Below are 26,012 nucleotides of genomic sequence, written 5' to 3'. Positions count from 1 at the left end.
AAGGACATCAATTTGTGTGCCAGGAAATACCACTGCAATTGGTCCACCAGCTAGAGCTAGGCAGACACTTCCTGTCCTTGGCCTTTATCTGCCCATCCACCACTAGTTAAGAGTCCAAGAGAACATGTTGATTGATGGATCAACCATCTCAAGGGTAGGGTTTCAAAATCATTTCTTCTCCATTGTCCTACGTCTTGAACTAACTGCTCATTTGCAGATAGCTGCATTGTCTCTCTTTTCTGATCTCCTCCCCCATCATTTTCCATTCCATTTAATAGCAATAGCGCTTAGACTTATATGCCACTTCACAGTGCTTTACAGCCCTCTCTAAGTGGTTTACAGAGTCAACATATTGCCCCCAACCAATCTGGGTCCTCATTTTACCAAAAAAAAACCTCAGAAAGAGGGAAGGCTTAGTCAACCTTGAGTCGGTCAGGATCAAACTCCTGGAGTGAGAAGTGAATGAGTGAGTTAGCCTGCAGTACTGCATTCTAATCATTGCACCACCATGTCTAACGGTTTAAACCAGGGTTCCCCAACCTGTGGGCCATGGCCCAGTACTAGTCTGTGGCCTGTTGGCCACTGGGCCGTGGGAATGGCTGGCAAGTGTGTGCACATCTGCAAGCACCCTCCCCACTTGCACTAGTGCCACTGATGCTAGCAGCCCATTTGTACAGGTGTGCAGGCACCAGCATCGCCACCAGTACCGCTGTGGGTGCACACAGCCCGCTAGTGCATGTATGCAGACGCTAGTGCTGCCACTGTGCATGCGCCCGTTTTGCATGTGCGCATGCACACACATGTACATACATTTCCCTGCTCCTCCCTTTCCATCCAGGCCGCCAACCTGGAAAAGTTGGTGAGCTCTGGTTTAACCTGTAAAAGCTTTCCCTAATCTAGTGTTCTCCAAATACAGCATCCTGAAGTCCTACCACATTAGCTGAAATTCTAGAAATCACAGTCCCAGGAATGGGAAGAAGACTCCGTTGGAAAAGGCAGCCTTATGTTCTCTCTCCCAACTCAATGAGTTAATATTATTTCTATCTCACCTTTCCTCTGCCATGGAATTTAGGACAACACCCAGAGTTTTTTTTTTAGTTTTTTCATTGCCAGATCCACATCCACATTGTCATTTTGTGTGCATTCGGACCGAGAAAAACATCTCTTCATGTTCATTCATTTGCTCTGCTCTCTCCATTTGTCACCTTCTTCATCAACGAGTCTAGAATCACAAACTCCTTCAGGCAGAGGAGTCCTGCTTGCTAGCTTGCTTGAACTACGATGATAAACTCTGTTGGTGAAGCTCCAAAGCAAATGCAATCCAAGGTAACATTATTATTTTTTTCCCCTCCTTGCAAAGAAATTTCCTTCAGGCAGGCTGAATTGTTTATAGCAGGAGAGAGACTACCTGGCAGAGAATCACTAATCACCTCCCTTCTACGGGGACTTCCTATTTCCTGAGCTTATTGCATTAGATCTTCCAGCAGCAGTTGACCTCAGTTGACACTGCCATCCTGGGACTCAGTTCCAGCATCTGGAATTCTGTGTTCGTCTAAGCCCAACTGTTCTCCTCGGGGCTGTGTGAAGCTGCCAGTTTTTTAATCCTTTAATTTGTATGGCACAGCTACAGTTAAAGGCCATTAAATTCCCTCTCCCCCACTTTTCATCGTCCCATTCTTGATGTCTACATATTGCTCTCAGCTACAGTAATTAGGTAATTTAAGAAATCACCGTTAAAGAGCTTTTGGACAATGAAAGTGACGGTGCCCTTTTCGTTTTGCCTAATTTCAGCGCTGACATCAGTTCTATTAAAAGTGTAGTTGAGCGCCATTAGTTCTCATGTAGATAACCCTTTTAATTGTTTTTAAATGTTTCGCACCAATTTTGGCACCTTCTGGTGATGCAAAGGTTGTAAACCTCTTGAATGTACTTTTAATGATGCACCTCGTTCTTCAAAGATGTCCAAGCAATTATTAAAAGGTGGATCAGCTCCCAAAATAAATTTAAGGAGCAGATGGGGGAAGAAAATGTGTTTTCTGCAGACTTCTCTCCAAAAGTCTTTCCAGTGAACCACAAAGCAGTCAAAAAGTATGGGGTTGAGAATTGAGACAGAGTTCCATGCTCAAGTTTTGCAACAACTTAAACACACCGATTCTGTTCAGATTAAGTTGGGTGTACATTTAGGGTGGGTGTACATTTACTCTGCATAGCAGAGTGAGCGCCTGTTACTCGTCCCAGCTTCTGCCAACCTAGCAGTTCGAAAGCACGTAAAAATGCAAGTAGAAAAATGGGGACCACTACGGTGGGAAGGTAACAGCGTTCCGTGCGCCTTTGGCGTCTAGTCATGCCGGCCACATGACCACGGAGACGTCCTTGGACAAGCGCTGGCTCTTCGGCTTTAAAACAGAGATGAGCACCGGCCCCCTAGAGTCGGAAACGACTAGCACGCGTGTGCGGGGGAAACTCTACCTTTACCTTTACATTTAAATCACCAAGAGCCACTTTGATGTACTGGTTAAAGGCATTACTCTAAAAACCAGGAGACCAATTGTGTTACCTTGGAACAGTGGTGGGATTCAAATATGTGAACAACCAGTTCTCTGCGTGGATGCCACTTCCGGAAGTCCGTTTTGGGCCTGGGAAACAAAAAAAATAGCTACCGGTTCTGCAGGAGTGGTGCGAACCGGCTGAATCCCACCACTGTCTTGGAACAATCGCTGTCTCTAAATTCAATCATAGGGCTGAAAGGGATCTTGATGTCTTCTAGTCCAACTTTCTGCTCAAGGCAGGAGACCTTATTTGATCCCGGTCAAATGGTTCTCCAGTCTATTTTTGAAAACCTCCAGTGATGGGGCACCCACAACCTCTGGAGACAAGCTGTTCCACTGATTAATTGTTCTCACTGTCAGAAAATTTCTCCTTACTTCCAGATTTGTTCTTCTTTAGAAGCTTCCACATGGAAGGTTATATGTGATGTAAATTGCAAGCATTTTTATCAATTAACAACTGTAATGAATTAAAAACCCTTTGTGTTTGTTGAGATCTTCTACAAGAGTACAATTTTGAGAGTAAATTCAATAATTTCTCACCCGATGGTGCTGCTGGTCCCAATTTTTCAACCTCTGCGAGGTCCCCTGGGAAGCTGAAATGCTGTGATATTACTTTGCCCTTGATTTGAGTATGAGGTCAAACTTGTGTCCATTAATATTTTTTGTGCAAAGTTTGTCCTACCCAGAAATGTTGGAGAGCAACCGTCCCAGTCAGGAGGAGGGGTCAAGAGGGGAATTAGTCTAGATTTCTTATGTAAACAAAAAGAAAGAGTTCCCTCTTAAATGCTTTTGAGCCTTATCTAGTCTTTCCCAGGCGAACGCTGCCAATCTAGGGAGATTCCATGAAATAGGCATAAAACAATAAAGTAGCTAGCTGTGGGTTTGGTTGCTTGCACCTGATAAGAGGTCAGTATATAATATATATTTTCTTCTTCTTTTTCTTTCTTAATTTGCATTTTTAGTTTATTTGGGGTTGTCTTTTTTCTATTTTTTTTTAAAGTTTAAAGATGGTTTTGTTATTTGTGTGGGCACAAAATGAGTACATTTTTTTTTAAAAAAATCACAATATCCAAGGAAGCACTGCTGGCAGAAGATAGCATCTGTCAAATTGGAGGAAAAGGCTGTGAAGGCACCTCTAATCTTGTGTTGTGCTTCTTGGGGGTTGTGACATAGCTATTGTGGTAAAATACGAGTACAAAGTAAACAAATCTGAGTTTGTTGCTGAGTCTAGACACTCAAATTGCCTTTATGTTCAAATCATATTTAAGAATGACAATTTGATTGCTCTCATCCCCAGTGAAACTGAAAAAGATTCCTATTAACTGGACAATACAATTCAATTCCCAAAAAACAATGATTCCATCTTGAACCACTTTCATCTCCTAACAAGTCAAGAGGTTTAGAACATCCAGTGTTCCTGGAGCCAGACAGTACATGTCAAATTGCAACTTCATGGTGATTCATGACCAGCCATCACCTTGATGGGCTATGAACAGTCACTAACTGATCTCAAAGAGTGGACCATTGATTTAGAGTTGCATGCTGACGTTCCAGATCTACCCAAAAATACCTTCTGGAGCTCCTGTGCACATCCCATTTTTGCTTATTTGGATATTTCTGCAAGCCATAAAACCAGGTTTCCATGCCTCCCTTGCTTGTTAATGGCTGTGTCTAACTGTGATTGTGTGCTACAATCTCTGAAAGCATACGTGCAATTGGAGTCCTAAATACATTTGAGCAAAGAGTAGCAACTAAGTTGATTAAAGGCCCCGAGGCTAAAACATATGAAGAAAAGTTGCAGAAACTGATTATGTCTAGTCTAGTGAAAAGAAGGACCAGGAGTGACATGATAGCAGTCTTCCAATATCTGAGGGGCTGCCACAAAGAAGAAGGAGGCAATGTATTCTCCAAAGCACCAAAGGACAAGAAGCAATGGATGGAAATTCATCAAGGAGAGAAGCAACCTAGGGCTCCCGGTTTGTGCCCACAGCGCTTCCGGACGCACAAGAACAGTTCACTTCCTGCTGTCCGTTCTTTCTTTTTTGGAGGACCCTGAAAAGGGTCAAAATTTGCCCTGGAGGGGCAACTACTGAGAGGAGGCCTTCCCTGTGATCGTGGAAGGGCGGCAGCCCTCCGCTTGAATCCAGGACAATTCCTTTGGCCCGAAGAAGAAGAGACCGGCCATGAAGATGGCCAATCATTAATCTGCTCCCTGCCTAAAGCCAAAAGCACTACCTAGCACTAAGAAGCAATCTGGAGGACCTGGGTGAGACTTTACCTTTCTTACTCCCTTAACCATTTCCCTGTGGGACTTTCCTGAAAATTTCTTTCCCCACTTTTTGAAAAAATGGCTAATATCTACTCTGGGAACAAATCTTAAAGCCTTAAAGAAATTCAAGTAATTCAGCAAAGAAATTAAGTAACTTTATTTGCATTTACTAAAAAGCTCCTATTTTTGGGTGGGGATCTACTACCCTATTTCCTCTCTAACCTGTGAATTAAAGAAAAAAAATTGGACTAATGCTACAAAAGTTTTATATTAATTTGGAAAAAAGGGAAAAAATTACATTGCATTTTATATGCTATTGTGGCAAAACCTGGTACAGCAAGTAAACTTTTCTCCTGTTGTGAGAGCTGACTGAATAACAGAGCTGTCCTTGACATTACTTTTAAAAATAAGTGTGGGAATATCTGGCACTGAAAACAACTCTTGGAGGTGGATAATCTTTGACTATTATTAAAATAGCCTCCATGGAAGATTTAGCTGCATGATTTAGCGTGGGGGGAGGCTCGGCTGATCTCAATGTACACATGTTGTACTTTGACAATAAAGGTTTATTATTATTAAAATGGATGAATATATCCCACCACTTGATTATAAACTGATACTGGACACGATTTTGGCAATGACAGAGCAAATTAAAGCCAAACTGCAAGAAAAATCTGACAATTTAAAGCCACCAAATCAAATTCTGACCTTAAATGAGGAAATAATAATCCAAGAGCAAATAGAAGAAGTGAAAACTAACACTAAAATAGGAGATTTCAAAGAACAACAAATGCAACCTACAGAGAATCTTAAAAGTCCAAACTTCAATGTCAACTACAAAACTTACAACTCAAAAAGCAATAGCACCTGAAGAAAGCAATATTAAGAGTGAAGACATTAAAGGCCTTCAAATGTACTTTATTGAGAATTCAACTAATCAAATAACAACCATCACATCAGCTACTACTTTCTACCTAATCCAGATGGAATTGGAAGAAGAGATGTGCCTGATTTAATGACAACTATATTACATCAATGATCAAAAACTGAATTATTAAAGCAAAACTTCAATCGTTACAAAGGGGACATTTTCTTTGCAAAACTGACATTTGGATACTCTCCCTGGATTCAAATAAGGGGTATAGGAAGAAAGGGAGATACATTTGAGAATTTAAAGATGCCAAAAGGGAAGCCTAATTGGCACAAAAGGAAGGCAAGAATTAGATTTAAAAAACTGAACTTGTTTCTTTTTTGGGATTCCTAAAGATAGACTATAAAAATACCTTTCAATGGATTAAGGGGAATCTCTAAAAAATATAACTGATTTTACATTTAGGTTTTAGATCTGTAAGGGAAAACAAAAGTAAGCTTTTAGAATATAATTCTGAACTATATTATAGAATTTGGAATGATATATCAAAAGACGGTATTTTAACAATTGATGTAGGTTAAGACGACTTATAGAATATTAGTTGTTACTTTTGAACTATATTATAGAATCTAGAATTTTATATACAAAAGATAGTATTTTAATAATTGTTGAACAGTTAAGACAAAAAATATCTTTCTAATAATTGGTGATTTGTTAAAGATGAAAACTAGATTTTAATAGTAAAACATAAGAACGTTTTGTAATGAACAATGTAAGTTTTGTAGGCAAGAGAATTATTATTTATTGAAATAGGGAATTGCGGCTTACCCAAAAATTAAGCTTTCTTTTGTACATTATAGGCTATTCTAGAATATTCTATTGCAATTAGATAAAATTTAAAAACAGGATATTGATATGTATTAGTGAAAAATTTTGTTAATTGACCAGGTTACTAGAAATGTATTAACTTGACTATTTTGCCTATGTGATAATTAAGGGAATCAGAGAGTGAATCCCTGTTGATGCAACCTGAACTATTTACAACTTGTTGTTTGTTATTTTGACTACCCAACCACCATATTGCTTCACAAATACATGTATATGTAAATATTTAAAAAATCAATAAAACTTGTATTAAAAAAAAGAGAAGCAACCTAGAACTAAGGAGAAATTTCATGATAGTGAGATCAATTAACTAGATGAATGGCTTGCCTTCAGAAGTTGTAGGTGCTCCATCACTCGAGGTTTTTTAAGAAGAATGTGGCTAGCCATTTATTCAGAATGGCGTAGGGTCTCCTGGTTGGGCCGAGGGTTGGAATAGAAGACCTCCAATGTCCCTTTCAACTCTGTTATTCTACATTTTGTATCTTCTCCAACCTAGCTAGACATCTTAGCCACCCAACGATCCCAACATTTGGAAGTCTCTCTGCCCCAAACAGAAACCAGGTCTGCAGAAATGTAGATGTGATGATCTTGTCAGAAAGATTGGAGTCAGGAAGCTGGGATTAGAAAGACAAAGATCCCTAGAATCAACAATCTCACACCCAAAAATTCCAACAGTCATCAGCCACATCCCCAGGGAAGCAGGATATGAACTTTGGGACATAATCGGATTAACCCACCACCATCAGAATGCCAGAAAGGCACACTCAGACTCAGGTCAAAGTTCATGCCACAGGAACAACTCCAAACTAAAGCCCAAGAAGGTATAAAAGCCCACCACTCCCTACTATATGTGGTCAGTGTTTCTAGAGCCATCTTTCTGTCTGGCTCTCCTCTTCAATAAACTGCAACCTTCTTTTTAAAGCAGTCTCCATGTTGTTTATTCCCGGCTTGGACTGGACCCTGATGAAGATTTTTCCTTCAGCACTGTCTTTTCTTGTATCACGGTAATCTGCATGTTTGTAGATTTATTGTTCAGTCCTAAATCATACTGAGGGACTCTTGTTGTTGTTAGCTTCAAAGTCGTGTCTGACCCATCGCGACCCCATGGACAACGTTCCTCCAGGCCTTCCTATCCTCTACCATCTTCTGGAGTCCATTTAAGCTCACGCCTACTGCTTCAGTGACTCCATCCAGCCACCTCATTCTCTGTCGTCCCCTTCTTCTATTGCCCTCAATCTTTCCCAGCATTAGGCTCTTCTCCAGTGAGTCCTTCCTTGTCCTCTACACATCACTTGTTCAGAATCACACTACCAAAAAGTGTGCTATTTTTTTATACTAAGATAAGTCACCTTGATTGAAGGCAAAAGGAGAACGGGACGGCAGAGGATGAGATGGTTAGATAGTGTCGTCAATGCAATAAACACGAATTTGGACAAACTCCAGGAGATAGTGGAGGACAGGGTGGGCCCTGGTGTGCTATGCTTCATGGGGTTACAAAGAGTTGGACATGACTTAGTGACCGAACAACAGCTACAGTACTCTGGAATACACTTACCAGACTGTACACCATTCTTATTTACAACACCAGGCTAGAAAGCAGGAGACTGTGAGTTCAAGTCCCACCTTCATCATGAAAGCCAGTGGGTGATTTTTGGCCAGGCACACTTTCTCAGCCCAATCCACCTCACAGGACTGTTGTTGTGGGGAAAATAGGAGAGGAAGGATATAGTGGATATGTATGAAACCTTGAGGTAAATTTGTAAAAATAACAAAAGCGGGATACAAACCACGAAAATAAATAAATTATTAAGGTAATCAGTAAGAAGATATGGTTTATTATTTTCTGCTAACTGCTCAAGTCAGCAACTGCAAGCTTGTCTTGTTCCAAAAGTCACTTTTATGACTTAATTTCCACTTGGCATGTAGAGGATAAATGCGGTAAGAAACCTGAAGTCTGGATTCCTAATGTATTTTGCCCGAAACTATTTTTCATTAGATGTCATTTGAGAACCTCTTTTTAAACACTGCTTAGAACTCGGTTTCTGAATTCCACAGAGCATCCCTGGATGCTAATGAGCAAATCGCTTATCAAGAGAAAATGAAAAAGGTATTCAAAACAAAAGCTGTTAATACCTGATTTTTCCAAGATTCCAGCTATCACAGTCTTTTTTATTTTTTTGATCACTTAAACAACACAGACATTATTGTGCAGGACATAAAAGAAAGCAAGAAATAGGGTAATCTCAGTGTAAATGTTCTTTGTTCTGATTCCAAACACCAAGAGAACAAGTCTTTTAGTTTACTGAGTTGTTTCTTTGAACTGTCGGCTGAAGATCCTCACAGAAGCAACCAAAATTGCATAATGTCTGAAGGCAGACAGAGTCTCATATGGCACTCTACAAATTAAAAGTGTACCTTAAAAATTCACTTATCACTTTTCCTGCTTGGTAAAGTTAACAAAAGTGAAATCCAATATATTTTAGAAGGAGCCAGTTTGGCAGGAGCTATCCTATAGGGAAGAATCGACAGTGGTTGAATTCTCCTTCTCTGGGAAGTTCTTCTATGATTACTAAAGATACAGTTAGTCCTTGACTTACAACTACAATTGAGCGCACAATTGTTAAGTGAAATATTGTGGTTGTTAAATTAGTAACAGGGTTGTTAAGTGAATCTGGCTTCCCCATTGACTTTGCTTGTTGAAAGGTCGTAAAAGGGGATCACTCGACTCCAGGATACTGCAACAGTCATAAGTACTGGCCAGTTGCCAAGTGCCCCAATTTTGATCACATGACCATGGGGATGCTGCAATGGTCATGAGTGATAAAAATGGTCATACGTCACTTTTTTTCCCCAGTGCCATTGTAACTTCAAACATTCACTGAATGAAAGTTCAAAGACTACTTATATTAAGATGTGAAATTCACCTATAATAGCAGTGTTTCGGCATCCAGCCTTAGGGTCCTTCTGTCAACGCTGCTAACATCGGATGTTTTGCTTTGACAACAGCTGGAGATGCAACCATTTTCTTCTTATGTTTTGCTCTTAGAATTAGAGTTAGAGTTAAATGATGCTGGGGGGAGGAATGTGCATGAGAGTTTAGCTAGACATAACAATACTGAACCTAGTGTGAGAACTAAGGTTATTGAAATAAGAGATGATAAGAATTGGTGGGCTGGAGAGCTGGAGGGGAAGCCCGCATTTCAAACTAATTGGATAATGTGATTTATGACTGTTAACTGGAGGAGGAAGTTGTGCTTTGATACTATGTGCTCAGGGAAGGGGAACTCAGATTTTGGCTTTGACTATGTTAGTGCCGGTGCTATGCTTCTAAAATAAAGATTCTTTAAGGTAAACAATGCCTTGAAGTTCTTTAAAGAGTTTCATCTGTCAGAACCATGACACCTTCTATGTGGAATGACTCAGGACTCGGCCTTTTCCTACTCCTATTTAACATTATTTGAAGGGGCTAAATAGGGGCTAAATAGTCAACCAATGGTAGGTGATTAGATCAGAAGCTTCTTGGATGAGAAGTGAAAGGTCTTCAAAGAAAAACAAAAAAGTCCAGTTGCATCCTGAAAAAGCACCTTTGGGATAACCATGACCTGGATGACTGAGAATCTCCATAAACATTTAGCTATGCACTTTGGGATGAACATCCAAATGAACGGTGTTGAATGGTGTGGAAGTAAGGATTTCCAGAAAACACTGCAGACTACAGAAACCATTTGCACTTCAGTTTGAGATTCAGACAACACAGACCCATCTCCAACAGCTTGCGCCCGTCTTCAACAGTGAAGGGACACAGGGTAGTAAACATCCTGCAGCCAAGAAGGCTCCACACCCATTTGCACTACTCAGTTTACCCTGAGGACACAGACAAGCCTCCAAGTGGCCTCAACAGTTCTCTAAAAGAATGCAAATGACCAGCTGTCTTCAAGGAGTATAAATCCTTTCACTCCCCACCATCCAGTCAGAGCTGAAGAAGCTTCTTGAATGAGAAGTGAAACGTCTTCAAAGAAAAACAAGGAAGTCCAGTTGCCTCCTTGAAAAGCATCTTCGGGAGTAGGTGATTAATAGCATCGGTATCTTGATGATGTCCTGATATATATATCTCAATCTTTATCAAAATTATGATTCAATACCTGGAGGTTGTTGTGGGAACCTGAATGGAAACAATGAGGTTGGACTCAACCTTAGCAAAATTGCACAGCTAGGGATTGGGGGTCATCTGGCTCTAAGGATCTTTCATGGTTAGTTCTGAAAGAGATTGCGCTACCCAGATGGAATTAGTCACAAACTGGTGGTCCTCCTATCATCCTATTCTTCTGGTGGAAGAGGAAATTTTGCGGAAATTCCATCTCGTGTCCTCCTTACAATCATTGTCACCTGATTTACCTCCCATTCTAGGAGTAAGGTTGACTCCCACCCTCTTGATCTTCTGCAAGAGCTTGAAGACCTGGGTCTTCCAGTTGTCCTGGGGAAACCTTACACCGGAAGTTGTTGATAGATTAATAACAGACCCCACCTACTCCCTACTCATCCTATTCCCTCCCTCCTCATCTTCTAGCTTTATTTACAGTTGAACATTTGTATTTTTGTAGAGTTCTGCTCTTATGTTATTATTGCTGCGTTTTTTAAAATTCTTTTTAACATTGTAAGCTTCCCTGAGTCGCCTTGTGGTTCAGATAGGCGCAAATAGATTTAAATAAATAAATAAATAAATAATCTGGACTACCACAATGGGGAGGATGCCCATGACAACTACGCAAAACCAACAGCTGGTCAAGCTGCACAGGTAGTTATGGGTACCCCGTGGTATGCCCAGGGTAACAATGCTACTCTAGAAGGGAAGATCTGGGTGAAATTTCATAATATTTGTCAATCTGTAAATCCATTTTAGGGACGCGGTGGCTCAGTGGGTTAGGACGCTGAGCTTGTCGATCAGAAGGTCGGCAGTTTGGCGGGTTGAATCCCGAGTGCCGCGTAACAGAGTGAGCGCCTGTTACTCGTCCCAGCTTCTGCCAATCTAGCAGTTCAAAAGCACGTAAAAATGCAAGTAGAAAAATTGGGACCACTACGGTGAGAAGGTAACAGCGTTCCGTACACCTTCGGCATCTAGCCATGCCGGCCACATGACCACAGAGACGTCCTTGGACAAGCGCTGGCTCTTCGGCTTTGAAAGGGAGATGAGCACTGGCCCCTAGAGTCAGGAACGACTAGAACGCATGTGCGGGGGAACCTTTACCTTTAAATCCATTTTGGACTACGGCTGGATATTTTCAGGGCCATCTGTCTCCAGTTGTATCTGCCCCCTCCTGGAAGATCAAATTGGGTTGGGATGTTCCATATTCTGTCAACTGCACAATGTCACTTTATGGGACCCAGGTGGCATAGTCCCTGCCCTATTTAACAACCTTCCCTTCCAAAACAATTTAGTTAGGGTAATGTCTTATTCTTAATGGATTCCTGGCACAATAAGTTATATTTTGTTATATGGTATATGTATTTAACTGTCCCTGTGTGGTCTGAGAAATACTGGTTCCCATCTCAATCCTCAGAGTCAAGAAAAAGGAAGGGTCACTGTCCCGACAGGTTGCTAGGTGCTGCAAAGTTGGATGTTTTCATCCAAAGTAGATTTAATAATTCAATAATTAGTAGTAGAAACAATTCAATAGGTGTCCCTTTGATGACAGCAAACAACTCAAGTGAAGGGGCTTTAAAAGAATAAATGAAAATGTTGAGCATAAATATTGTTGCTATAGTCCCTATCACTTAAGAAAATTATAGAAATGCTGGTTTGAATCCACAACAAAAATAGAGCAAAGATAAGGCAGCAAATTGAGGCACTATCACAATACAAGCATTTCCTTCCGTCAAAGACAGACTTTGGGCAAAGCTTATTTGCATTTGGACCATTTTGAGATTCAAGGTGCTGGTGATGAGCTATAAAGCCCTAAATGGCTTGGGTCCGGGATATCTGAGGGAACACCTGCTGCCGGCATCAAGCTCCCTTCGTCCTGTGCGCTCCCACAGGGAGGGTCTTCTCAGGGTACCGCCGGTAAAAGATTGCCGACGGACAATACCCAGGGGGAGGGCCTTCTCTGTGGATGCACCTGCCCTTTGGAATCAGCTGCCTGTAGAGCTTAGGACTGCCCCTGACCTTTGCTCATTCTGCCGGGACCTGAAGACCTGGCTCTTTGAGCTCTCTGGCCTGGTCTGAGCATATTAATTGGGATTTTAACTGTTTTTTAACTGGGGTTTTATTGCAAGGTCTATATAATCTTTTTAATTGATTTTAAGTTTTGTAATTGTTGTATTGTTTTTTTTTTAAAAAACACCTTGTGAACCGCCCTGAGTCCTACGGGAGAAGGGCGGTATATAAACTGAATAAATAAATAAATAAATTTGCAAAAAATAAAATAGCATATCTTCATTTTTCTTATTGCCTTCCAGATATATTTTTATAACAGTGTAAATAAGAAATCTTGCATTGTTCTGAACAGCTATCACATTGGGGAGAAGCTGTTGATTCCCACGCAGAAAATAAATGAATCTGGAATTCAACGTCTCTATTAGAAACAGGAAATCAACTAGACAATTGAAAAAGAGAAGCACCCACGTCAAATACTTCATATGAATTAATTAACATTTACACATTATTAATCCAGAACACGAAGTGTTATTCATTCAACTATGGCCCACTGATAACTGCTATTCATGAGACCAATGAAATAAGAAATAATATAAACATTTTTTTTCACTTCTACTTCTATTTATACCGGTCATATGTTATTATCAAGGAGGTCAGTAAAGACCAACAATTTGCAAAAAATACATTCCATTTGGTATCTGACTGGAGCAGCAATGATCAGAACAACTTTGTCCCATAAGATGTAGAGATAAATGTCCATTTTATGATTATACAGTATAAAAATATAGGTGTGTATATAGGGAAAAAATTAGAATTTGAATAATGTACTGATTGATTTACTATAGGCACATGGATGTGGAGAGCTGTATACAGGCATCCTCAACTTACGACCACATTTCTATTGCTAAGTGACACAGTTTTGCCCCATTTTACAACTTCTCTTGCCACAGTTGTTAAGTGAATCACTGCAGTTGTTAGATTAGTAATACGGTTGTTAAGTGAATCTGGCTTCCCCATTGACTTTGCTTATCAGAATGTTGTATCGGGTGATCACTTGAGCTCAGGACACTGAAACTGTCATAAAAATGACATCATCGAATTTTGATCACGTGACCATGGAGATGCTGTAACAGTTGTAAGTGTAAAAAAACAGTCATGTCGCTTTTTTCAGTGCTGTTTGAACACTCACTAAACAAACTCTTATAAGTCAAGGAATACTTGTACAAGATTTAGCTGGGGCAGGAATGTCAGTTTATTGGGTTAGATGGAGAAACGAAACTTCTCTGACTCAGTTGAAGACCGTGAGAGCCTGAAACCTTTTCAAGGACTCCAGAACAGGTGTGGATTTGAAGCAGACGGTTCCCATAACAAAGAGAACTTGTTTATATAGACTACCTAGGACGCTGGGGGTTTGGCTGGGAAAATTATTGTTTAAGTCTATGAATTGGTGTTGGAACCTCAGAGTTAGTTTTGCTTCAACATTGTCATGCAATGGATTCAATAAACAATAAGATTTTCAGAGACGGAATGCACCTGGAGTTTTATTTGGATTTCCAAGCTGGATGTTAACACTAACACTCAATTGAAAACAACAACAATGATGCAAACAGAAAGAATTTCATCTTGATTAGATAATGCCATCGAAAATCAAACATTAATAGTGAATAGCAAAAGTAAGCACAAAAGTAAGCAAACAAATCTTTCTACTAAGATTTCCTTGTTATTATCAAATGTCCCAGAATTCTTGCAAAGCGGTTTCCAGATTAAAGCTGTGTGCTTTGCCTTTTTACAGCTCATTTTCGCTCTACAGTTCAACATTACAGAAAGGTACGGGAGATTTAAAATTAGATACATACGATTTAGATCAGGTCTTGAAAACAAATTAATCCTTTTTGCCGCTTTTCTCGCAACCTCTTCTTGCCCTTCCTCTCTTGCAGTTGAAGGAGGGCATTTATCTTAGCAGTTCTTACAATTTTCATCAGCTGGGAGCAGCTCCAGTGATAAGGTTAGAAATTCTTTTTAAAAAGAAAGCCAAGTTATGCAGCAATTACAAGAGAGTCGGGCTAATAATATATTTTGCAACCGTTGGAGGAAAAATATGTGCGAGAACAAGATCTCCACGATGGGGAAAATGAAGAGTTTTGCCCAGTGACTCCTAATTCAGTGCAGGAAATTGCATCACCCTGAACCGATGTATGATATTACATCCACATTTAAGACGGAGAAACTCAATCTCAGCTCAGCAGGAAGAACAAGGTAGAGGAGAGGATTTAATGGGATTTCGAATTCAAATGAGCTGAGCAAAACTGTTCAACAACTGCATTTGAATAGTAAATGGATGACATAGTCACTGAAAAACAAATAGAAAATAAACTCAGCTCCCAGATTCCATTGCCAGCTAGCAAAACAAAGGGCAGAAGGAGAGAGAAATTACATTTCCAGAAATAGAAAATAAAATGTGAGGAAAAGGAGACGGTTCGAATGTCACAATAAACCACTGTTTATTTTGACAGGCAGAAGCTGCATTGAGTCTCAACTCAAGACCTCGACAAAGTGCATAAGTCGAGGCTGTCAAACTCTAAAAGGCTGAAAAACCAAATTAAGGCCCATAATTAATACATGCCATACTCAGCAATGGCAGGATCATAGCTTGAGCCAGGCCTGGATCCTCTTGCAACAAGCTTGAGGTTCTGTGAGATATATGGATGCATTTATACTTCTCTAAGTTCTATGCTGTCTCCAATTACATACCATTCTCCTAGGGGATGGGGGATTGTGGGCTATTTATTGGAGACCTACTCCTAATGGAAGATAACTAGAGTGTTTGCAGATGATCTTGGCCAAATTTTCTATCCTACAGATTATCATAGGTGACTTCGATTGCTCATCCCAAAGGGAATATTTCTAGCTGATAGCGCATCATACATTTTACTGTCCATTTCTGCCACCTGCCCTACGCTGAGACCTGCATCCTTACTTCAGGCTGGAATTAAATCCAAATTAGGAAGGCTTGGAGCAGATTGTTATTTATCTGGAATGGATGGCTCTGATTTGTTCTATGCCTATTCAAAATATACTGGGAAGCTGTAAGAGATGACCAGGTGAGGAAGTGCAGCCCCCCCCCCCGTTGAAATCCATTGACTCTTATCTGGTGCCAATTTGCTTTGATCTTGAGTAGTTAATATCTAGGTAGCATTAAATAAACATGTAGCACTCTTGACCTCTGTTCTGGATCTGACATTTTGCACCAGACATAAGCTGGGGTTCTGAAACATGGCTTCAGACGAAACACAGTAGAACTGCAGCATTGCCAAAATTGGAAAGTGAAGAGAATTTATTAGCAATAGCAACAGCACTTAGACTTATATACTACTTCATAGTACTTTATAGGCCTCTCTAAGTGGTTTACAGAGCTAATATTGCCCCCAACAGTCTGGGTCCTCATTTTATCCACCTCAGAAGGATGGAGGGCTGGGTCAACCTTAAGCTGGTGAGAATCGAACTGCTGGCAGTTGGCAGAATTAGCCTGCAATACTGCATTTTATTCACTGTGCCACCACAGCTCTTATTAGCATGAAATGCGAGAGTGGATAGGAAGAGAGACAAGGACCAGATTCAGTGATCTGTTTTTGTTGTTAGCTGCAAAGTCATGTCCGACCCATCGCGACCCCATGGACAACGTTCCTCCAGGCCTTCCTATCCTCTACCATCTTCTGGAGTCCATTTAAGCTCACGCCTACTGCTTCAGTGACTCCATCCAGCCACCTCCTTCTCTGTCGTCCCCTTCTTCTATTGCCCTCAACTTTTCCCAGCAGTAGGCTCTTCTCCTGTGAGTCCTTCCTTCTTATTAGGTGGCCAAAGTATTTGAGTTTCAACTTCAGGATCTGGCCTTCTAAAGAGCAGTCAGAGTTGATCTCCTCTAGGACTAACCGGTTTGATCGCCTTGCAGTCCAAGGGACTCGCAGGAGTCTTCTCCAGCTCCATAGCTCAAAGGCCTCAATTCTTTGGCACTCGGCCTTTCTTATGGTCCAACTTTCACAGCCATACATTGCAACTGGGAAGACCACAGCCTTGACTATACGCACTTTTGTTGACAGGGTGATGTCTCTGTTTTTTAGTGTGCTGTCTAGATTTGTCATGGCTTTCCTCCCAAGGAGCAAGCGTCTTTTAATTTCTTGGCTGCAGTCCCCATCTGCAGTAATCTTGGAGCCCAGGAAAATAAAATCTGTCACTACCTCCATTTCTTCCCCATCTATTTGCCAGGAATTGAGAGGGCCGGATGCCATGATCTTGGTTTTCTTAATGTGAAGTTTCAACCCAGGTTTTGCACTCTCCTTCTTCACCCGCAACAAGAGGCTCTTTAGTTCTTCTTCACTTTCTGCCATTAGAGTGGTATCATCTGCATCAGTGATCTGTAGATCTGTAATTAAATCAGAATGATCTTTAAAATCATGAACCTTGCAATCAGTTGTCTCAACATTTTGACAACAGAGCTTAGTTAATGCATAAGACATTCCTTATCTGAGATTAAATTGTGAATAGACTGATTTCCTGGCCAATTTGTACTGATTTGCAGTGCTCTAGATCTTCTCCTTGCAGAAAATAAGGTGTTTTGGATACTGTAAGGATTGCAATATTGTTACAAAAGCAAAATACTTTTTGGACTTCAAGCAGTCATAACCATAAACCAGAAATTTGAATATTCACAAGATAGTCACTGAGAAGCAATCACCAGAGAACACAAAGTAGCAGCTAATTATTATTATTTTTCTGCTGTGGATACTTACCGGTACTTTATAGCCACGAAGGTCATTAACCTAAGATGTAATAGGAAATAAAATTATAGGCTGCTCATAGTCCCTAAATTTCTCAATAATATAACCAACATCATCAAGGGAGAAATCTGCCATGTCTGTGAATGGCCATGACATGATTAATACTAACAGTTACAGAACAGTGAAGTAGATCAACTCAGTGGTGATCTCAATTGATCGTCTCAAATGTTTGGTTGGCAAATCCCAAAGGTGCCTTTTTTCATGAGGCAACTGAACTTACTTGTTTTTCTTTGAAGACGTTTCACTTCTCACCCCAGAAGCTTCTTCAGCTCTGACTGGATGGTGGGGAATGGAAGAATTTATACTCCTTAAAGACAGCTGGTCATTTGCATTCTTAGAGAGTCATTGAGGCCACTTGGAGGTTTATCTGCATCCTCAGGGTCACCTGAGTAATGCAAATGGGTATGGAGCCTTCTTGGAATTGCTGAAAGGACTGTGTTGTAGACTGGAGATAGATGATGCCGTATCTCTTCTCCTCTGTTGAGAGAGGGCTGTTCAATTTTGACCTAGATGTCCTCTTTGACCCCTCTTTCAAAACAGCAGTCCTCTCTGTACAAAATGTGGACTTTGCGGTCTTCAAAAGAGTGGCCTTTGTCTTTTAAATGCAAAGGGACTGCTGAATCTTGTCCTAATGGGTTGTTCTCCTACATTGTGCCATACATGTTCAAAGAGAATAAAAAGAGAAGCAAAACATCTTCAAAGAGAAAAAAGGAAAGTCCAGTTGCCTCATGAAAAAGCACCTTTGGGGCAACCATGACCTGGATGACTGAGAATCTCCATAGACACACTTAACATGAAACACTGCTTAACATAAAGGAATCTGCTACTCCCTACTTGGACACTGTTATAAGATCGGCATACTATTTAAGAACTTATTGAGGTAGTTGAGTTGTCTCAAGGACATGTTTACCTGCCACTCTTCGCCTCTCACGTCCACGTCCTTTCTCTTCTTTTTATGCAGTTTCGCGGGTGGAAATAAGTTATAGGTAAAGGTAAAGTTTCCCCCACACATGTGTGCTAGTTGTTTCCGACTCTAGGGGCTGGTGCTCATCTCCGTTTCAAAGCCGAAGAGCCAGCACTTGTCCGAGGACGTCTCCGTGGTCATGTGGCCGGCATGACTAGATGCCAAAGGCGCACGGAACGCTGTTACCTTCCCACCGTAGTGGTCCCTATTTTTCAACTTGCATTTTTACGTGCTTTCGAACTGCTAGGTTGGCAGAAGCTGGGACGAGTAACAGGCGCTCACTCTGTTATGCGGCACTCGGGATTTGACCCGCCAAACTGCCAACCATCTGATCGACAAGCTCAGTGTCCTAACCCACTGAGCCACCGCGTCCCTTATCGGTTTGGCCCCTGTAAAGATAGATCTACTGTCTTTATTCATTCTGACTGTTGTAATTTTAGTAATAAGTACCAGCGCTACTTTTTCAGCAGGTGTTTGCCTTCTTTCACAAACCTCTGAGATGGTTCTTCGTTTATGTTTCCCTGCCCACTTGTGACATTTTATCCATTTCATAGTCTACTAACAGCCACAAAGGGAGTGTGCTGTGTCTGTACCAAATTTTCTTGTCTCTGATTGATTCCCTTTGGTCATCCATGAACTGTTGGATGTTGGTTTCACTACGTTTTACATGGTTATTGACATTCCACTCCATTATCTTCTCATTTCTCTCCATTCTGGTCCACCGTCCTTGTCCTTCTGCATTTACAGCCTTAGGCTAAGCTCCCACTCAACCTATATCAATCTACTTGCAATATTTCCCCCATTTTTCCATTTCCACAGTAAAATACCAGCTTAGAGTAATGACAGAGATTGGTATATTAAAAAAAAACGATGCCCCTTAAACCGTCTAAATTCACAACATCACATAGCCTCGTGGAACTAGGGTAATGTATCAAGGAAGCAAGGTGATCCATTCCTGTGCAACCGGGGAATCAATCTGCTGGAACAACCGCTGACTTGGGTCAGGAGAAGAAAAATAGGCAGTCCAAATCAGCAACAAGCCAACATTATCACCCAGCCATCGGTTGAGAAAAATGGAACAATCAGGTTGAAATCATCAGAAGAAACTTTTGGGAAATGCCTGTGACAGCCCATCTCATCTTCAAGGTAAGGCAGTTTCCCACCATTCTAAGAAACAGAACATGCCATTGTGTGGAATTCACCATTTTATAAGCAAACGTCTCCTTTTTTCTTCTTCTTCTTTATGTCAATATTAGCTGGCTCTAAGAGCATGCAAGCTGGGAATAGTTCCGAACAGATGGGATGCATTCAGTCTTTCATGATTCGATAGGTTCCTTTGCTCGCGCCTTCCACAGTGTCTTTATTCTCAGGTGAAGAAATGTTTTATTCATGAAGAAGAAATGCTTAGTTCTCTTTCCCCGAAATGGCACAATCGAGATAGAGTTGATTAGATGATTCCACTTTGTAGGCAGATGGATACCTCACCACAGATTGTTGTTATCATACATTGAGTTAAATGTTCTCAAAATGTGTAACTCATTCGTCGTGGGAGTGTGATAGCATTTTGGGGGGAAAACACCCTAAGGAGTCTCCTTATTCAGGCAGTTAAATCTACAAGAGTTAGTTTTAGCTGGAATGAAGTCGTGCACAGAGTTAAACTAACCCCACCTAGTTATCTTATGTGAATACTTATGCCCGGTGAACTGACCCATTTTTCCTAGATAGTCCTCCAAGAAAAACAAGAGAGATAAGTGGCTGAAAAAACCTGACTGTGCCATGAAGGTCAAGTGGGAGGAAGTAGGCAGCACAGATCAAGAAAAATGGGGGTCACAGGGGTGTGTGACAGGTATTGTGCTGGTTGGAAACAGCTTACGGGTTGTGGGTGTGAGATTGGAAGGGTCTTGGGAATGTGCAAGAGGTGGTGTGAAGGCTAGGGATGGATCTGGAGGTGGTGCAGGGTAGAAAAGGAGTGTGTGTGTGTGTGTGTGTGTGTGTGTGTGTGTGTGTGTGTGTATACGCTGCAAGGAATTGAACTGAAGCCATTTTCACTTCATTTTTGGTTGCCACATATTTAGGAGGGAAGGGGGGAGGGGGAAGTGTAGTTTGGAGTTAGCCATCATAGTTCTTAGGCATGGGAACCAAGGTCATTACTGATTACATTTTGGCAGGCTGGAGTCCTGGGAGGAGTGCCCGCCTTTAGTAACGATTGGCGAATGTGATTTATGACAGCTAATCGGGAAGGGAATTGCAACTTTGCAACTTTGTAAACAGGGGGAAGGGATTTTAGTCTTGGGTTCACCTTTTGTATGTGCCGATATTTTGTAGCCAAATTAAAATTCTTCTTTGAGGAAGAATTCCTGGCCTTGAAGTTCTTTTAACTGGTCTCATCTATCAGAACCATGACAGTGTGTGTGTGTGTGTGTGTGTGTGTGTGTGTGTGTGTGTGTGCAAGAGATGTTGCATGTGTGAGGAAAGGCACCCGTGGAGTGGCACAACTCATCTGAAGACATGCAAAGCGGAAGTACAGGTCATAGGAAGACCCTATGGTGGAGGAACAGCACAAATCATAAGCACATGGGAGGGGGGGTGCTGATCAGGATTATGGTGATCAAGAATCTTATATTCAGGGCTTTTTTTCTCATAGAACGCTCAGAACGGAGTTCCGGCACCTTTTTTGGATGGAACCTTGTAGGGTAGGCATGTGTATGACATGTGTGAGTTCCAGCACCTTTTTCTTTTACAAAAAAGCACTGCTTATATTGATATGGCTGAATTAAAAAAAAAGAATAAGTGAGTTGTAATAAGACGTAACTGTCCGTAGCTCAGGAGAAGCGTGAGCGGAAACCTCAAATAGGGAAAATAGGATTGCTAAATATGCTTCCCTCAGTTCTGAACAGCAGAAGCTTCTTGGATGGGAAGCGAAAGGCCATCAAGGAAGAACAAAGTCCAGTTGCCTTTTGAAAAAGCAACTTTGGGACTTGGCAGTCATTTTAAGAAGCACCTCTACAGGTGCCACTCATTTAACAACAGCTCTGAAAAGGGTGACTTAGGACTCGTCTCCGCCCTTGCTACTGTCACAACATCCTTGCAAACCCATGATCAAAATTAAAGTGTTTGGCAACCAGCCTGTGTTTACGATGGTAGCAGTGCAGCATCCCAGGATCACATGATCACCATCGGCAACTTTCCAAGCCAGCTTTTGACCCCCTCCCCCCAAAAAATGTCAATGGGAGACGTTGGATTTGCTTAACAACCATATGATTCACTCAACAAATCTGGCAAAAGGAGCTGTGTGTCCCTGCCACATTAAGTGACGGAAGGTCTGGTCCCGAGTCCCAAGTCCACGACTACGTGTGTATCTGGAGTAGCGTTTAATTCTATCCTCAACCAAGCCCCATTGAATATCTGCTGAATGTTCATCCTTCTTTCCTTTTCATTCCAAAGACAGGGACTTACAACAGTCCCACAATTTATTTCCTCATCTGTTTCTGTTATGTTTATCTATTAAACATGTTGGGAAGGGGGGGGGGAAATATCACGGAAGCCATCTGAGAACAACACTGCAAGTTGTTTTGCGAGCAATCACCACGTGCCTATAATTGTGTGACATTTCTCTTACGCAAGGGCAGGTATGACCCATAGCATCACTGCCTGGGCTCTGAAATCTTTCAAATGAAGCAGTTTTGTAGGAGAAATCCAGTTAATGTTCTGATGGTTAAAATATTTAGATGAAGCTCATCAGCTTTTGAGCCCCTAGGGTTAAGGTGGAACTGATCAGAAACATACACCTCGGCTAGTTTTCAACTCAAAGAATGGGGGGGGGGAATAAGGTAGCCCAGTTGGAAATGCTGCCCTGGGAGATTTTGTTTATCAACATCCTACCATATCACTTGTTAGCATAAATAATACACAGAGTTGTGATTAAACATTAAAATTCCTTAGTCTCCTTGCCTTCTAAAGGGTCACAGGAGACAATCAGGTGAAGCTGCAAAATTACTGGAAGAAACATCGCTTGGCTTATGGGATCACGTTTTGACCCAAACTCACAGAGATGTTCTTTAGAGCTAGTGGAAATGGAAGACTAGAAAAACTCCAAAGTATTCCTTTAGAAAACTGACTTTATTCTCTATGATATGACAACTAATTCTTGGCATGCAGAAATCAAGAAACTCTAAGAGAAAAAGATTTGGTTTCTCCCCATGGAATAAGTTCCTATAATGTATTCTTTTCTGGAGATAAATCTGGAGAGAGAGAAAGAGAGAGAGAGAGAGAGAGAGAGAGAGAGAGAGAGAGAGAGAGAGAGGGAGGGAGGGAGGGAGGGAGGGAGGGAGGGAGGGAGGGAGGGAGGGAGGGAGGGAGGGAGCACTAATATGGTGAGCACTAACATAGTGAGCTGCGCAAAAAAATATTTTTCCCCCTCCCAATTACAATTTTAGTCTCCACCAAATTTCAGTTGAGAAAGTCTGGCCAGGGTTAACTCCTCGACATCTCAGGCAGAAAGGCTAAGACAGAGCTTCATCGGAAGTGACCGATTGGAGGAACCATGGGTTAGCTAATGCATCTTCACCAAGGCTTTCTTCCACATAGGCTTGCTTAGATGGCAACCCTAGGTGAATCTTCTCTAGAAGGTTCAGTGAAGTTTCAGAGCATCGTGCTAGCAGTGTACGTTAATTCCGTAGATTCAAGGGCAGCTAGGTAGTAAGAAGATGCATCTGATTCGACTAAAGCTCATGTCACAAGATGGACTGTGGACGTCCTTTATCTTGACTGAAGAAGACAGCCTTCTTCTGACTCTAGGTCCCCATTTAGCCCCAATTCTCATCACCTTTTTCAGTGTGTTGCAAAGACTCTCCTATAGCTGGTGCAAATGGTCAGAACTTCCATGTAAAATGTTGAGGAGGAGGAAGAGAAAGTGGAGCATTTAAATCAGAGACTGATAGATCTATCCTCAGATCAGAAAATCCCTCATAATCAGATTGCTCTGAGTCACCCCCGTCTAGGAAAAATGGAGATAATTTTTTATGTTCACCATTCATGCCATCTGATTTGTGTACAGACTCTTATCCTAGGCTGTTGTGATTCAGGGTCAGCCTGTGGGTTCGGCAGTTGGGTCGGACGACTCAGAGGAGGAGGGGGGTGTTGAAGACCTTGCTGAGGGGATTGAAGATCTTGCTGATGATAGCCCTCAGCCAGGCCCCTCCCACTTGGTCACCACGGAGACCCAGCTGTGTGAGCCTGACAGTGTGGATGAAGATGACCCACAGCTGGCCCTGTTCAAGGACGCCCGACGCAGGAGGCAGTCAATTAGGAGTAAACAGAGGAAGGCAATGGGGCTTCTCGGAAGGAGGCAGAGAGAAGCCACGCCCTGAACTCTATATAAGGGGAATGTGTGGGGAGGGCGGGTTTGCTGAAGGCAACCGCTCGGATGGCTCATGTTTCTTAAAGCTCCTGTTTCTTGGTTCGTGTCTTGTTTGTTTTTGTAGCTATAAATTTGGCAGGCGTAATTCCAGCCTCTTGCCGTTTGTAAAGGGGTTGTCCCTGCCTTTTCTGCAGGGCCGGTAGCAGGCTGGTACAGAACATAGGCAATAATATAAAGGTGTGGGGTTTTTTTTAGCTGCTATACCTACTTGACCTGGCTTGTAAATGATTTATTTGACAGAAAAGACAGAAAAGCTACTTTTTGAGTTTCTGATTCAGTCCCTAATGGTCAGCTTTATTGCATTCAGAAAGCGGCATTACCATTCTTTATGAAATCAGTTCCTCTCTATCTATCTATTTAGTTCCAGCATAACCATATTATGGGCACCTTTCTTTCTTTTTTTTCAAAAATAAAATAAAATAAAATCAGGAGTAGTTCTCATAAACCATTGCACTGATGTCTTTGAAAATTGGCACTCTTCCTTTCTTAAAACCGTAGCTTTTCTGAAAACTCAATTCCATTGCGTTAAAGAACAAAAAGGTCTTATCCTTCCTATCCCATGCCACATTAGGGGAAAAAGAGAGCTCTGCATCCAGGGAATGAGTCCAGCTGGATTATCTACACAGCAATCCAAATTGCATTAAGCCAGTTTGGACCAAGGTCCTAGAACCAGGCTGACTAGTCCCCTCTGTGTATTTCTAACAGACCAACGTGGGCAGATTTTAGCTCAAGTCAGCATTCTTGCATCCAACAAACTGTCAGAAATAAGATGCTGAATGTGCACAGAGAAGACTGATCAGTTAGTGTATTGCGGCTTTTAGGGTGCATATATAGGAGCTTTCCCAAAGGAGATGAACCAAATCAAAGTAAATAACTTAAAAACTGACCTGAGTCTTTCAAATTCACCTCTCTTCACTGGCTTCTGCTTAAACACAACAGGATTTATTATTTCGCCCATTTTTTTTTCCACATCACAGATTCCATAAAATAAAATTCACCTGCAACTTCGCTTCTATGAACAAATTCCTAACTTAAAACATCATGAGTCACGTTGAAGATCCCGGCTTTTAAATAATTTACTTGCGTTGTGTTTTTTTTCAAGCGCACTCAATTTACAAGAAGTAGGCTAACCAAGAACAACTACAGGGAGTAAGATTAATAATGATCTCTCTTTTTCTTCATTTTTCTTCATTGGATCTTCATTTTATTATTAGTCAACATAAATCTGTTACCCAGCAGTTACAGCTCATAATTTCCTGCTTAAGGGCCAAGGAAACTATGACACTTCCTATTCAAATTCAAAAAAGTGAAGGAATTCAACCATAAGCAGTCCTTGACTTACAACACAGTGGCGACCAGAATTTCCACTGCTAAGCAAGGTAGTGGTTAAGTGAGTTTCAACCAGTTTTATGGCCTTTTTTGTCACAGTTGACCCATCAGAGTTGGGTTGCTTCTCTTAGGTATTCATTTGTATTCCAATGGAAAGTTAATGGCAAAGCTCCCTTGGATAATGATCAGCCTTGATCAATTAGGGACACATCCATGCAGACTCCTTGTCAGCAATAGAGAATCACGTGACCACTCATATGTGCAACATCTGATGGAACAATGCTTTCCTTTTTCAGCTTCCCATTGTAGCCTATATCCATGGAATTTCTGGATGGTTTCCCATTAAGGTTGACCAGGCCCATCCTACTTATGTTCTTCAGCCAAAGGTAGCTAGGTTCTGTCACCTAACTTGGTATGCCAATGGGTTCCACGCTTCAGAATTCTTCATGGTATGGGTCCACTGCCAAGACTATTCCAAAATTCTTAAGGATGCTAAGGATGGCCGAAAAGATCGTTGGCAGTTCCCTCCCCTCCATCCAGGACATAGCACAGAAGTGTTGCTTGAGCAGGGTCCATAAGATTACCTGGGACACTACACATCCTCTTCACAACCTGTTTTTCTTGTTACCTTCTGGGAGGAGGGGGCTCCGTGGAATCCGAGGCAGAACATCCAGATTCAGCCATAGTTCTATTCCATACAGCATTAACCTTGTGAACTCTCAGGCTTCCACCTTGTTATG

Source organism: Vipera berus (assembly GCF_964194415.1).
Source record: "Vipera berus genome assembly, chromosome: 7".
NCBI lineage: Eukaryota > Metazoa > Chordata > Lepidosauria > Squamata > Viperidae > Vipera > Vipera berus.
This window is presented reverse-complemented; position numbering follows the sequence as displayed.